The sequence below is a fragment of the Triturus cristatus genome, chromosome 4_1, assembly GCF_964204655.1.
Source record: "Triturus cristatus chromosome 4_1, aTriCri1.1, whole genome shotgun sequence".
Taxonomy (NCBI): domain Eukaryota; kingdom Metazoa; phylum Chordata; class Amphibia; order Caudata; family Salamandridae; genus Triturus; species Triturus cristatus.
In genome coordinates, this window is record NC_140585.1 from 609426792 (window position 1) to 609439575 (window position 12784).

Consider the following 12784-nt stretch of genomic DNA (forward strand, 5'->3'; position numbering starts at 1 on the left):
ACTCCCAAATATTAAAAAAAGATAAATAATAAATGTCACGTATTTATTATTCACGGCTCCTAGCAAAGAAACGTTCCATAATACAGAGGCAGGGCAATACCAAACTTTTTTTTATTGTTGTGGGGGGCTGCACGTAGTGCAGCAGGACCCCAGCAATATAAAGAAAAAAAATAAAGTTTTCTAGGTCATTACATCCATGACCCCAGAAGAGCTTACCATATTTTTTTAAATCACTCTGAGCTAGAGCGATATATTGTCCTCAGTTGGAGTGTGGAGACCTCTAGTGGTTAGTTGTATGGTTGTATTTTGTGCTTTAAAAAATGTTAAAAGAAAAACTAAAAGACATATTAATGTTTTTTAAAAAAATGCTTTAGTCAACACACTTATGACAAAAACTATTATTAATTATTGCAATGTGTGCCTTTATGAAATATATATCTGACTATAGCTATTGGTGAATGTTTGGCAACATTTACATTTTTGAACATAGCTGTGCAATTCAGCGGGGGTTGGGTGTGGACCATGGCCACAGGCCAAATGCCATATGCAGCATGGAGTTGGGCACAAGCAAGGGTGTTGGACACAGGGTCTGGCTGAAATATGTTTGAAAAAAGTCATACATAATGTCAGGGGTAATGTCACATCACAAATGCCAGAGAGGAGTACACAGTGATAATGACTTTCATTGAAAACATAGTACGTTAGTGGACTTTATGATACTCACTTTAATTGGATTTAAAACTAAAAATTAATCCCGATTGAAAAATTGTGGACGTTGTTTATCTCTAGTTCTTCGGGATCAGTACTCCTAAACTTCATACTATTTTTTTAACACATTGGTCAAGAGCTCCAAAGTTAACTAAAAGAGTTTTTTTTTATATTAACATATTAAATCAATAAATCTATAGCCTTCAAGTTTGATGTCAGACAGTTGTTTTAAATGTTACTGGTTACTAGAAGTTTTGATGTATAATTTTTTTGTAAAACTGACAGCTAATGTATTGACCAAGTTGTGTATCACTTTATTTATCAGTCTCGCAAGGAATAAAGACTGAAGGGTTAATTTGGAAGCATACCCTGCCTCTGCAACTAATGCAGCAACCTGCCCACCATATCTAAAGATCCTCACTATATGTGCACAATTGTTTCATTTACAGTGCTTCTTCCCACACGGCGGTAGCCCTTTTGTTTTAATGCAGGTCGACCCATCAAGCCATTCTTGCTTGATGTATCGGATGTCATTTGTTTCTGTTTCCGAAAGACAAAACCTCAAGGCAAGTGTTTTATAAAAACAAAAATGTACAATGTAATTTACACACTCTGAGTTTTCTTCGAATGCCTGTGGGGACATTGCTCATTTTGCCTGCCTGGATAGACATCCTGTACATGACTGTCCCATGTTGAAAAATACAGCTATAGAATACTGTCATACTAAGGCAGGCTTTCTGACATCAAGGAGCTGGTGGGTGTGCAGCAGCTGACTTGCTAGGGATCGGTTTCGAACAACAGCTAGCTGAGGCTGCTTAATTTAGCATCTGACCACATCTAAATGGATGCGGGGACGAGAGGCTGTGTTTTGGTGGATGCTCTGTTATTGTTCTCCTTTAATTGATTCCCTGGGACAGCCTTCCTCAATTTGAACCTTTGACCCGACTAATACAGATATTTATTAGCAGCAAGTGTTTATCTTATGAGTTATTTTATCATTATCTATTCAGGAATCCTAAGTGTAGGATCTTTTCCACTCCAGTATATCCGCTAATTCACCCATCAGAAACTGCATAAAGCACCCTTACTCTTAAAACATGCTTTTAGTTCCAGTTTGAGGTGAGGTGCTGAACAAAGAGCCTCATACCCATGCAAACCATGTCTAGTAATTAAAGCTCTGGACATTTTCAGATACTTGATCAGGGACCACGTGCCAAAACCACATCCCTTATTTTATTTTCACCTTGGCCAAGTATATGGCATTCCCCTAGCCCTTGTGGAAAAACTTGAGTCATTTGAGGTTGTTCTTTGATTTTAAGGTAACATTTACCTCCCAAAACACCACCTATGTCTGATAGAAGGTGTACCTCTAATACTACACTGCACTCAAAGTTGTCCTAATGCTTACCGTTGTCATGTCCTGTGTGTATTGCTGCAGTAGTCTAGGCTATACACTGGCTTCTCTAATACATCTCTCACAAAACTCCAAAGAGTCCAAAACTACACTGCCCACCTGCTGTGTGAGTTGAAAATATACAATTGCATCACACCTGCCATAAAAGCCATTGACTGATTCTCAGTGAAGGAAACAGCGGTCTTCAGAACTCCTTACCACGTACATAAGGAGCTCTGCAACTGTTGTCTCTTTCCACCCATCAAGAAAGTTCATCAAATCTTTCAACCACAACATATTAATGATGTTACGGTTCGGATTCGAGGAAATATGATGGTTGATCCCTCTATGCTGAGGTGTGCGCCCTGAATATCGAGGGGACAGATTTAAAAAAAAAAAATACAACAAGTAAATAGCCTAGATATTCTATACCTAACTCCACATATATGTACCTTCGTAGTACATATATCCTCAAGGTACAGACGTGGATTTAGGAATGTTAAATTTATACTTCCCTATTTACACTTACCTTTTGATATTTGTCCCTTGATATTCTGTCCTAGATATTCTTATATGGTGATATAAAGAGGGTCGATATTTAGTAGTACAACCTATACCCAGTGCTTCTCTTTATGGAATGCCCTACAATGACAACTACAGATTACCATCAAATCATCATGTGGATCCCTAGGGCTGGGTCCTGGCTGGTGTGTGTTCTTTCTATCAGCACCCTCTTAGGCATACTCATACCTGAAAGTGAACTAACGGCACCACACAGTGGCTAGTAGGGCCATGCAAAAACATCAAATAAAGTGCAAATAAATAAAAGGTCTCCCTCCCAAATGACTCATTATTTTACAAAATGTTTTACAGAAATTCAATAAAAATTCACCCTTCTACTTCTTAGTGTCCATGTAATAATTTTTTTAAATACAAATGTTCAACCATCTACTATGAGTCCTAGTTATGGATTATTTTTCCTTTCTTTTTAGGCATTATTGCAAATGCAAGTTCCTGTGGATTTACTAGACTATAAAGGGGCAACTCCATTACAGCGTTCTAGAGATAGCAACACCTTGCAGGTACTTATGGAATCTTTGTAGTATGTTTATTGATTAAATCCCCTTGCTATTTTTGTCATGCTTACTTTAAAGGGAGATTAATATGCATGTGTGATATAGAGCATGTCCTACGGAGGATCTGACTCACAAGGTTGTAACCGAGAGCTGTTTTGCATTGTCTTGTATCATCTCTAGTCTTAACCAACATGGGGGGTAAGAGTGCTGGGAGTTCCTTTGTAGCCATGGAAGACACGCATACCTGTTTAGATTTTAAGATAACTTTCATGAAATCTGTTACCTGAGCCCAAGAACATTGTTTAAGTTGTATCAAGTGGGATTCAGTTTCACATGCCTTCTAGACTTTGCAGTGGGTCCAGACATCTATTTATGTTAGTCTCTATGTGAGAATAATAGATAGAAGGAGTTAGGTCAGTGGCACATTCAAAAGGATGTATCCAGGCCCAAATACATGAACGTTGGATATGTGGTACAGTGGTACATGAGCTAAGCCTCACATGTAATCCCAGAGTATAGTATATCAGGGGATTCTGTGAAAGATGTACAACTGTTTTGTATCTTTGATGATTCTCAACATTTAACTGACGAGCCTAGAAATTATTAGGTAAAGAAAAGAGCTGGCAGTTTCAGCATTTAATGGGATTTAGGTAATGATATATGGAAAATGAAGTCCTTGATTTTGAACAGTCCCAACTCAGAGGTACAGAGCACATGTGACAATATGGTATTATCTTGCTAAATGTCTCCTACATCCCCAACTGTTTTGGAAAGCAAAGACCAAGAATATGGCCCCCTGAAAGCCATACGTGAGGGCATGTCTTGCAATCAATTTTTACGCAGACACCTGAACATGTGGAGCATGCATAAAAGAGATAGGTGTGCTGAGGTTGCCTTGCACTGCTTGTGGAAGAAGGTATCTCTCTCTCTCTCTCTCCAGGCTTCTAGGCACATACCCAACTCACAGGTTCATGAAATGTTAGGCCTATCTCTGTAAAGACAGAGTTATTGCACATAATGTGCTATTTTTTTAATCCATGCGCATCCCATGCCTAGAGAGGGTAAGGCCCCATTAGGTGGTCCCACTAGCTCAGATGGGTAAAAAACACAACCAGCAGATAGCCCACACGACTCAAGCAGGTGATGTCCACCACCGACATGAAGCTCAATTGAATACATTGTCCTATGTTGACAATGCACTGCTATCACGGCATTTTGAACTTAAAATAAATATATCTCGATTACAACATGCAGCCCACATTTGTTTGTGTTGTAACAAATTAATTCATTTAAATTCACTTTAGGTCACTCTCTAAATCTTCTGTCTATTTCATGTAACAAATAGTCAGTAATGACGGTTGAAATTAACAAATAAGAACAGCATTGCCTCATGGAAGTAAGTAGGTCTTTTGAAGATCCTGAATAATTAGAGCTCACATTGATCGTAGTGAATAGACACACAAATGGCAAACCATTGATTTGGCTTCATGCAGAGAGTAGAGGAGCCTTAGATCGCGGAGTACTGTTCATCTTGAGAAAGCATTTATTGATGGTGATCTCAAATATTGTACACTCTATGTTGGATTACTGGTCTTCAATCACGTTTTCCAGTTGTTCCTCGTGTACAGGCAGACCTAAATATGAGTACATGTGTTTTGAAGATGGTTGTTGTTCCATGGAGGACTGAAGAAAATGACAGATCTTCCTCAGTAAGGGTGATGGCAACCAATACATTCCACTTGCTTACTTACTGGAATGCCAGCATGAAGACCACATTCTTGCTGGGTATTATCATGAATACCACACTCATTCAAATAAGTAGGCCTGCTTATGCCTAGCCAATAAGATAACTCAGTGATTAATAGTAAGATCTGTTATTAACAAGGGTATGAATTGGCAGATTCCTAGTTCTATATTGGCACTCAACAAAATGGAAATAACTTGAAGAAGGAATCAATATACAAACAAATACATAGGTGTAGAATTATTGTGCCAGATGGTTTCACAGGGTTGGAGCAAGAGCAAAGAAATAGTAGAATTAGTTCTGTTCAATTTGAATCTAAAGGATGTGCAGCAGAGAGAGTGTGATTAAGTGCCTCTTTTAACATGATCACCCCCATTTCTTGTGGACTCATGCTGTTGGATTGTTTACCCTGTGCACCAGGACTCTGCTAACCACGTATGTGCTCTGTGTCTTAAAACATGCTGTTTGCCTAACACTAATTGGCTTTTTTAACTTTCCTAGAAGACTATAGCATATGGTATCCAAAATGCACCCATGGCATGGAAAGTTAAATGTCATTTATGGAACACAGCACTACTGTGCCATCCACTGGTGTGACAAAGCAAATATGACTTCAGGCTTCCCACTGTATCCTGGCCCTCAACCAGAGGCTGCCCAAGTCACTTTCCCACAGGCTTTCCATTTCAGAAAGCCCGCCATAGAAAGCCTTTTTGAAACCAACATCATAATCCCGACGGCAGAAGCGCTGTCTTTACGGGATTATGTTGGAGTTCCGACTTGCCGACGGGCTCCTTTAGCCTTTTAGAACCAGTTGAATTGACCGGCCAGTTTTAAATCTGACCGCAGTCATTGTAATACGGCTGGTTGGATTTGAAACCTTGGATGCCGGTCAAAGGCTTTCAGACTGACATCCAAATTAGGCCCTATGTCTGCTGTCCCCAGATTGGGGCCAGCTAGAAATATGATTGAACCAATATTATTTATTAAAGGCCCAACTCAATGGTCAAGTCATGTTTTTTAGAAATATTAAGCAAACGTAGCTTTTAGAAAGCCACCTTTTCCCCCTATGAAACTCTTGAAGGCTAATTTGGCTTAGCTCTCTAACTGTGTCCCACTGAGTTCTAAGCCTTAATGAGGTGTGAAAAGTTCCCAGAGCAGAGAAAATGGCGTGGATATGAGGAGGTGGTTTAGTCCCCTGGCAAGAAGACTTTTCACTGTGCCCAGGAACTTAATTTAGTTCAAAGGGGCCTCCTCTGTCACAAGCACATGCTAGATGACATCTGAACAGGCCTCTTCCATTGTCCTGCCAGTTAGGCAGCCACCAAACCACTGGAAGGAAAGCTGTCCCAATTACTGGTTTGGACTGACCACAGAGGAGGAGCTGCTCTCTACCCTCATTGTGGGTGGTTTGCAGTAGGACACGCAGGAACCACTGCAAAGGTGGGTGGGGCTGCCCCTAGAGATTTTCAGCCTGTTGGTTACCCCCACACACAGCCTAGTGCCAGCGATAAACATGGCACCCCAAGACATTTGTATTGCTGAACCTGAGGAAGAACACAAGAGAATTGGACCTCCTGTCTGTGACCTGAGAGGAGCCCTGAAGGACTAGACTTGCTCCCTCTTGTACGTAAGGCAAAGGAGTGGACTCCAACGGTCAGTTGGCATGACTCCTGTTTTGCAATAGGGATACACAAAGCTACAAGCAGCCTTTTCCTTCAATTCCTAGCTGACTAATGGTATCTGGACCTGACCTGGAATCTATTGGTGTCTTCTGCTGGGAGTCTTGATTCCCAAGTGCTGTTCCTTAGCTGGGTCTAACTGAACTTCTCCTAACATCGCTGGAAAGCTAGGACTTAGAAACCTTTTGGACGTCAAGACTTTCAGAGGACTGGGACAAACCAGCCAAGCTGATTCGCCCATTGCATGACCTCGCTGGGCTGAAGAAACAGGTCTTCCGCACTGGGAGTTTCTCTGCAGCAACAAATCCATTTCAACTGGACTTCAACAAGAAGGTATCTGACCCCGTGGAACCCTTATCAAACAAAGCTTGCAGCTTTGCCCCGATGGAGGACTCCAAACACCGAAAAGGAAACTAAGGGTCTGATTTCAATTTTGCCAGTAATGTTCCCTCTGTCAGTCTTTCAACTGATTCCTCTTTCGCCTACTTGTTGGTCCACCACCTCTATTTGATGCTGGTGGTTTAACTGATGAAAGACCATCGGAGCGCCACTGACTCCACCAGGTATGTCCACCCCTGTTGATGGCACTATAGGCAAAAGTGTCTGTCACAGGGAGGACAGCCAGTTTGTCTGCTGACCCAATCGCGATGTCTCATCCCACTAACGTGCTGTGGCGGTAAAACCTCGACACCTGGGTTGGAGGTTTGGAGGGATATAAGGCAGAAACTCATCTTTTCTCACCTTCACGCTTCCTTTTCCACCATGGAGCCGATTTTCCAAGTCCTGCCTCTGCTACTTGATGACGAACAAAAGCAACGTCATGGCCGTAATCAACGGTAAGCTTCACTTTTACGTGTTAACTGTAGACTTGCCTGTTAACATTTGCACTGGACTAGCGCATTTTTAAATATCTCTTACAAGTAATAGCATACCAATGTGCAATGCATATGTGTGAAATGTTGATGTTCAAGAAATTTAAAGACAGACACTTGTATGTTCACGTTGTATTTATAAATTTGGTGCTAGCTGCCTTTCAAAAAGTGGACACTAGCACAAAAATAAGATATCAATCAAAAACTCAAAAAGTCACCATATAGGTGTGTTTAAATAATTTTTGAAAATTGTCAAATTAAAAATGTATATATTGCACATCATTGGGATAAGTGCAATATAACATGATGTGGAAATTACACTAGACAAGGTGTAACTTTTACCTTATTGATTTCCTGTAAAATTAATGTCAGTCCCAAATTTTAAACATTCAACATATTCATCCATGTGACATTTCCCCATGTCTACGGCACGTCCTAAATTGTATCCAAATTCAATAGTCTCATTATTTTTTAAGGTGTTATGCATATGTGTTTATTTTTATCAGTAATCAAGGTTAAATAGACACACCTGTAGCAATACTTCAAAATATAATTTCAAACATTTGTTTGTACAAGTGTCCATTATCTAAATGCTAATGACCATCACATACTATTTTAACCAGTGTGTGCACTTAACAAAGTAAAAATTAAAAAAAATAGTTTTTCCTGCCATAATGGTAAATAAGAATATGTACTTCTTATTTACATATTCTGTTAGTCGGAAACATTGCAAGGACTCAAATAATTGCCAAGAAAATTAATGTCAGGGCAAAAGTGGCTTGTGTTTGGAAGGGGGGGCTTGGCGTTTGGGAGGGGTGTTTTGGGATTTGGAATGGTTCAAGGCAAGTGAAAATAAATATTCTCCACAGGTAAAACAGGTAAGAAGGTCGGGAGCGGGTTGGGTTTGGGAGGTAGAGGGAGCAGCAGTGGGTGATGCATGTGTCTGTTGAGGTTGCTTTGCATGTGGGTGTGGTGTATGTTGTGTAAGTTTGGGTGGGTGTTTCTTCCTAGGTGCATGTTATTTGGGTGAGTGTGGTTGTTTGTGTTTTGTGTGTGTTGTGTCTAATGTATGTGTGTCTGTGGATGAGTGTGCTGTTGAGGTGCCTGGTGTGGTTGTGGTGCTTGTGGATGTGGTGGTGCATGTGGGTGTGGTGGTGAGTGTGGTATCTGTGTGTGTTCTGATGGTGATATATGTGGGTGTGGTGGTGGGGGAGTTATCTGTGGGTGTGCTGGTGGTGGCGCATGTAGTTGTGGGGGTAGTGCCTGTGGGTGTACTGGTGGTGGTGCATGTGGGTGTGAGTGGTGGGGGTGGTGGCAATGGGTGTGCTGGCAGTAGTGGGGGTGGTGTCTGTGGGTGTGCTGGGTGTGATGTTTGTTTGTTGTTTGGGTATGTGTGTGTTTTTTTGTGTGTTTGTGTGTATTTGCGGGTGAGCTGCTTGTGTCTGTTGGAGTGGGTGCATGCAAAGGAGTGAGTGTGCTTGGGACACGGCTGGGAATAGGGAATTGGGATGGGGAAGGGACCTGAGTTGGAGCAAAAGGTTGGGCTAGTTGGGAGTCTGCAGTCAGTGAGGAGCCTAGGCCTGTAAATGCTCTCTGCTGCCCAAACATAGCACTATGACAGTCCCAATATGTAATCGTCAAAACAAATCTTCATACACCTTGTTCAAAACCTACACCGTCAACAACTCTTCTTCTGTTGATGGCAAAATGAGTTGCTGTAAAACAAAATTGTTATTTATCATGTTGAACTCACACTAGAACTTAACCCCTTGATACTGCTGTTGGGCTTTCAACTGCCTATCAAGGTCCAATAGGCCACGGCAAGTATGCTGGCCATCAGGTAGTTTTGGGTGTGCCACACGTGCTTCCCATTTTGAGAGGACCTGCCGAGATGGACTTCTGATTACTTCTTGGTCCAGCGTAGTGTATCCCCCCACCTCTTACAACAGTGAATGCTGCACTGCTTGTAGACCCCCAGGGTCCGCACCTTCTTGGCGATGGCCTTCTACATCTCATTTTTCTGATGGGCATTGACCTGTATGGATGAAAGAAATGAAAGAAAAAAGAGTTTTTTTGTGACTTGTTTGTCTGTATTGATGTATCAAATATTTTCTACACCAATCACAAGTGTTAGTCAAGAGGTAGTTCACAATATATTTATGTCTCTCATTTTGCCAAAATATGACAACAAATAATACTTTTGTTGTAACATGTTCACTACCCTTATCCCTTGTCATTCCTTAAATTCAATAATCTAGGCAGCGACATCATCTAGGCCAGAGGGCTCCAACATTTTCTGTAATGAGAGCTACTTCTCATCAGTGAATATCATTGTGAAATAATGAAGGCTAAACAACTTGTGCATTGTAACCAAACACCCCCATGGCCAGCTATATTGACTTGAAGACTAATGTCTATAGAGGCTGATAATATGGTTTTGAACTATATACCATGACTTAGGGTACTATGAAAGGGCAGCTATGTGTGTCAGTGAGAGTTCTTTCTTTGGAGATGTATGAACATGTGTGCGTATAAAGGGGTTTGTATGGGTGACTGAAAGCCTGTGAAAATGTAATTGTTTGCATAATTTATAACTCTCCATTTAATTTTCTTCCATTTAAAAGCATTTAGAATTATCATCTTTTTCACAACTCAAAATTTAGATTTGACAAGGAATGTTTTCTAAGAGTCCAATACCTCAGTGCTACGGTTGTTCACCTCTGAGACACCAGCCTGGCCCACAAAACTGACTTAACACTGCTCATTGTCAGGCCCTGCTATCTGCAGCCTGATGATCATGATGTCACATGAATACCCCTTTCCCTTAACTTTGAAATGAAAATATCACCTCATGCGCCTTTGAAAAATAACGCAAGGCTGTGAACTACTCTGAAGGTGTCTGGGAGCTCCTCCCAAACCACTAGTGGGAAACACCTGATCTAGGCTGATTGATATGTGAGATAATACTCATAGCATCTTTTTCATTTGATATATAAAAAATTATACATATGGACAATTGTTAACAAGATACAATGCATTTTATTTTTTTACATGATGTAAAATTTCCGTATTTACATGAAATACATATATATATGAGTGGGGGCTGAAACGCGTCATGTCGGACAGGCTTGATGAAATTCCAATAAACTAAACTTGATTGGCACTGATCCTTGGGTCCGTTCTTCGTCTTTTCAACAAAGGCAGCAACTTAGACGATTTTACCTTCATATATATATATATACATATATATATATATATATATATATACATATATATATATATATATATATATATATATATATATATATATATATATATATATATATATATACGGTGAATGCTTGAGGATGAAACGCAATTGCAGCTCTGTTTCCAGTTACAATCAAGCTAAGAATGGACTCTTTGATAGACTAAGCAACAGAGGGTACAATCCTGAGACCTTACACAAGGCAGAGAACAAATGTGCCAAAATAGAAAGAGCTCAGCTACTCAAAGTAGACAAAACCATTTCCACTTCGACACAAGATTCCCAAACTAGCACACCACCAAGACTCATCACTGGCTACAACATCTATCATAACAACATACGCAAAATACTCATCAAACATTGGCCATCAGTGCGTAGTGATCCAACAATAGGAGAGATATGCAAAATACCCCCACAAATCACATTTAGACGAGCAAAATCCATGCGTCAGGAGCTCGTTTGCAACTCCCCTAGATCAGACACAAAAGCAGAATGGCTTAAAGCACGAAACGGATTCTTCAAATGTGCCAAATGTAAGGCATGCAAGCATGGGATTAACACCCGCAGCCTTAGTTTACCATTTAAACATATTCCATTTGAAATCCGCAGCAACTTTACATGCAAGACAGATTTTGCAGTGTACGTTTTAAAGTGTACCTGCAATAAATTGTATGTAGGCAGCACCATCCATCAGGTGCATATACGAATTTTGCAGCACCTTCGTGCCATTAGCAGTGATGATCCTTCATATCCCGTGGCACGTCATATAAACACTGTACACAGGGGTAGAAGTGAAGATCTCTCATATTTCGTGATAGACAGTGTCCCTAAGAACATCCGAGGAGGAAACAGACTACTGTCTTTACGAAAACTTGAATCCAGATACATTTTGTTACTAGATAGCAAGATTCCGAGAGGATTGAATGCTGATGAGGCCCTCAGTGTGCATCTGCAATGAATACAGCACACATAACACTGTAGCATTAATATTTACTTTAAAGACTTCTTTTTTGAGTTTTGCCCACTATTTAAAAACACAGGTTTGACTCTTGGGTAAGCACATAGTATTTTTGGCATGGTTTTTTCCCGTGGTTTGAAATGTTGGATTTACTTGCAGTCACTACCCACTAGGGTTCAAATGTTTTCTTTACGAAAAAGAAAAAAAGCGAGTCAATTAACAACATTGATGTGTATATTATGTACTTAGTGTTTCACGATAGGAGATTACATTCATTTGATTATTGTTTCTCTTACAAGACTTGCACTCGCAACTGTGACGCTTTCTATGTTTATGATTAACCACTTTGGGCAGTCAAGCCATTGGTGTATTTAAACTTGACAATTACGTCTTACCTGTGTTCAGTGACCAAGGCAGCAAGTCCGTCGAAACGCGTTTGGCTTTGGTGTGAATTAAACACATTTTTCTTGACGAAATTCCCCACGGTGTCAGCGCCTTTTCAATATTGTTTTAATTGGATCGTCGATAAATATATATATATATATATATATATATATATATATATATATATATATATATATATATATCTATATATCTATATATATATATATATATATAAATTCCTCAAAGTCGGGTCATTCAGAGACCGAGACCCTCGTCAGGTGGTGCATAACGCCAGTTATGCCGAAAACCAGCAATTTTCATTAATCCAATTTCCTCGAGTAAATGCGCACTCGGAGTCTCAGGTATGCAAAGCAGCCGTTTAGTGCTCGTTACCCGTTTCATCCGTAGACTTGATCACATGAAATACAACAATTCCCGTGAGTTTAAATAAAGTTAATTCAAATCAACACCCCCAATTCATGGTAATCAACAAAGGGCTATACTTTGGGTAACATGGCAGACATTTTGTAATGTGCAACATATATCTTTAATCATACTAAATTAATGGACAGTTCGTCCTTTCTTTATAGGAGGATCATATTATTACCACTTTTGTCATTTTTGAACATTTTTGAACATTTTTAAACATCTTTTAAAACATGTTACCGCATTTTTAAAGCATTTTACACAGAGCGGTATAACAGCCTTGTTATCTTTGAGACA

At 40.0% G+C, this 12784-nt stretch overlaps 1 long non-coding RNA gene across 1 annotated transcript in view; it reads left to right on the top strand.

Annotated features, from left to right (window-relative positions):
- The first annotated feature begins 3088 nt into the window (after positions 1 to 3088).
- Positions 3089 to 12784, top strand: part of LOC146855283 (uncharacterized) — a 161894-nt gene continuing 152198 nt past the window's right edge. The window contains exon 1 of the long non-coding RNA XR_014980810.1: positions 3089 to 3183. This is a non-coding gene — a long non-coding RNA (uncharacterized LOC146855283). The remainder of the gene's footprint in view (positions 3184 to 12784) is intronic.